General features: G+C 38.4%; 1 pseudogene; it reads left to right on the top strand.

The window, feature by feature from the left end:
* The first annotated feature begins 1,272 nt into the window (after positions 1-1,272).
* Positions 1,273-2,284, top strand: LOC117038256 (histone-lysine N-methyltransferase SETMAR-like; annotated as a pseudogene).
* Positions 2,285-3,493: the final 1,209 nt, after the last annotated feature.

The following is a 3,493-nucleotide window of genomic DNA, read 5'->3' as shown; positions in this document are numbered from 1 at the left end:
AGAGACCAGACATCAATGACAACTGACCAGTTAAACTGATGTAAAGATCTATTGAATACAATTAAATAATCACCCAGTGGTTATCATTTAGTGTGCTTGGTTAGCCAAATCTCACACAAAGCATAATGCAGAGATGACTCAACAACATTTAACAAATATTTATTGAGTACTGAGTTAACAAACATCAATGTACAAGACAAAAAAAAAAAAAAAAAAGCAACGCTGCCTCTGTGGAGCCTATATTCTAACTAGAGGAGATAGACAACAAGCAAGAAATGTAATGAGTAAATGAACAAATTAGATGACATGCTAGAAGGTGATAGGTGCAATGGAATAAATAAAACAAACAGAGCAGGACACAGATCAGGAACTCTGGGGACTGGGAGTGAGTTGCAGTTTTAAATAGGTCAGGAACAGATCTTCTTAAGAGCACGACATGTGAGCCAAGATTCGGAGGAACTTCAGCATTGGTGACTTCCTCAGGTAACTTCTACCTTCTCTGCCTTTTGTGTGGAATGCCTGGCTGAACTTACTGATGGCACCAGTGAATCTCTGCTGGCACAGAATGCGTGTAGGTTCACCATGGATCTTTGGACAGGAAGGCTGATTTAAGTACTTACAAGCTCCAGGAAGAAACAGGGCTGCTGTTTGTCTAAGTGAAGCACATGTTGCTTCCCCTTCCAAACCTTTAGATTTTCAAATTAATGTTTCTTCAAACTGTCGACTTTTGCTGGTTTGATATATTCTTTTGCATTTTATTATTATAAATAATAAAAGCCAGAGTTAAAGTTTATTGGGTATCAAGCTAAATATCAATCTCAGTACTCTCTATATATTATCTCATTTAATTTTCCCAATAATTCCATGAGTTAGAGGATGTTATTACAGTTGACCCTTGAACAATGCAGGAGTTAGGGGCAGTGGGCCTCTGCACAGTTGGAAATCCATGTATAACTTTTTTAAAAAAGGCTTTTAATTTATTTTATTAATTTCAGGTGTACAAAACAATGCAATAGCTAGACATTTAGACTTATACACCCCTCACAAAGTGATAACGCCTCCCTCCCCCCATTCTACTATCCTTCTAACATCGTACTAGGTTGGTGCAAAAGTAATTGCAGTTTTTGCATTGTTGAAATTTGTCATTTGATATTGGAACACATTCTTATATAAATGTGGTTATGTTATACATAATTTTAACGGACATTTCTTGCTTTACGTTTTTCGCTAATGACTTATTACTTGCTGTTTATTTTATATGTATTTTAGACTATGGTAGTGATGTTAGACAAAAAGCAAATTTGAGCGATTTACTTTTTCAAGTTCAAAATGGATCGTAAAGCAGCAGAGAAAATTCGGAACAACCACTACACATTTGGCCCAGGAACTGCTAATGAACATACAGGGCGATTCAAGAAGTTTTGTACAGGAGAAGGGAGACTTGAAGATGAGGAACATAGTGGCCGGCCATCGGAAGTTGACCAATCGAGAGCAATCATCGAAGCTGATCCTCTTACAACTACATGGGAAGTTGCTGAAAAACTCAACGTCGACCATTCTATGGTCATTCAGCATTTGAAGCAAATTGGAAAGGTGTAAAAGCTCAATAAGTAGGTGCCTCATGAACTGACCACAAATCAAAACAATCGTCGTTTTGAAGAGTTGTCTTCTCTTATTCTACGCAACAACAATGAACCATTTCTCGATCGGATTGTGACGTGTGATGAAAAGTGGATTTTGTACAACAACCAGTGACGACAGTGGCTGGGCCAGAAAGAAGCTCCAAAGCACTTCCCAAAGCTGAACTTGAACCCAAAAATGGTCATGGTCACTGTTTGGTGGTCTGCTGCCGGTCTGATGCTCTACAGCTTTCTGAATCCTGGCGAAACCATTACATCTGAGAAGTATGCTCAGCAAATCGGTGAGATGCACCGAAAACTGCAACGCCTGCAGCCAGCATTGGTCAATAGAAAGGGCCCAATTCTTCTCCACGACAGTGCCTGACCACACATCGCACAACCAATGCTTCAAAAGTTGAACGAATTGGGCTGCGAAGTTTGCCTCATCCGCCATATTCACCTGACCTCTCACCAACCGACTACCACTTCTCCAAGCATCTCGACAACTTTTTGCAGGGAAAATGTTTCCACAACCAGCAGAATGCAGAAAATGCTTTTCAAGAGTTCATCAAATCCCGAAGCACGGATTTTTAAGCTACAGGAACAAACAAACTTATTTCTCATTGGCAAAAATTGTTGATTGTAATGGTTCCTATTTTGATTAATAAAGATGTATTTGAACCTAGTTATAATGATTTAAAATTCACAGTCCGGAACTGCAAGTACTTTTGCACCAACCTATATATAGGTGTTACAATTCTATTGACTATATTCCCTATGCTGTACTGTAACTTTTGCTTCCTAAAAACTTAACTACTAATATGCTCCTGGAAGACTTACTGATAACATAAACAGTCAATTATACATATTTTGTATGTTATATATAATATATATATTATATACTCTATTCTTACAATAAAGTAAGCTACAGAAAAGAAAAAATTATTAAGAAAATCATAAGGAAGATAAAATATATTTATAGTATTTATTGAAAAAAGTCTGTGTATAAGTGGACCCGTGCAGTTCAAACGCATGTTGTTCAAGGTTCAACTGTACTTCCATTTCATAGGTGACAAAACTGAAGCCTAGAGAGGGGAGGTTAGATAACTTACTCAAAATATCACAGATAGTAAGTGTCAAAGTCTGGATTCAAGTCTGTCTAACTCCAGAGACATTTCAGCCTTCATTTCTTAATTAAATTTAGCACTGAATTAAATGTATCCCTCAAAAGAAACTTTAAAATATATGGCAAAAATCATTTATGTGAATGGTTTTTTTTAAGACATTGCTTCAGCCATTTGGGTGATTCATACTCACAAGGAATGTGACATTTGTTCTAACAACGCTTCTGATTGATCCAGTGTTGTGGTTTTCCAAAATTTATTTAGCAGTAGACTCCTTTATTAAACAAAATCTTATTATAGAGGACTGAATCAGTCACAGTCCTAGCATGGAAGATTCAAACATAGATGGAAAACTCAAAAAAGGTGAGTGTAGAAAGTTTAATGAGGGGACTATTCACAAAAGTTGGGTAGGGTAAAGGGAACCAGTGAGGGAAGTGAAAGTACCACAAGGGCCAGCCACAGTGGGATGGCATGGCCACCTGCAGGCCTGAAGGGGTAAGGGAATGGGAAGAGAGGGTAACAGAACCTGACAAGAACTGTAGCTATAGGAGGGGGCCACCACCAGCTAGAAGTTGTGGACTTTGATAAAGGAATGTAGCCATTGCCAAGCCACAACCTAGAAGGGAAGGAGTCAGGGGAATAAATGCCTCTGTTTCTCTCTCTTTTTGCCCTTCAATCTCCTGCTGCTCTTCCCATTGGTTGACCCCAGTGGAAAGCGAGAGGTCAAGGAAACCCAAATGACACAGTCCA

The sequence above is a fragment of the Rhinolophus ferrumequinum genome, chromosome 2, assembly GCF_004115265.2.
Source record: "Rhinolophus ferrumequinum isolate MPI-CBG mRhiFer1 chromosome 2, mRhiFer1_v1.p, whole genome shotgun sequence".
In the NCBI taxonomy this organism is placed as follows: domain Eukaryota; kingdom Metazoa; phylum Chordata; class Mammalia; order Chiroptera; family Rhinolophidae; genus Rhinolophus; species Rhinolophus ferrumequinum.
Note: the sequence above shows the minus strand (reverse complement) of the source record. Positions and strands in the feature narration are given on the sequence as shown.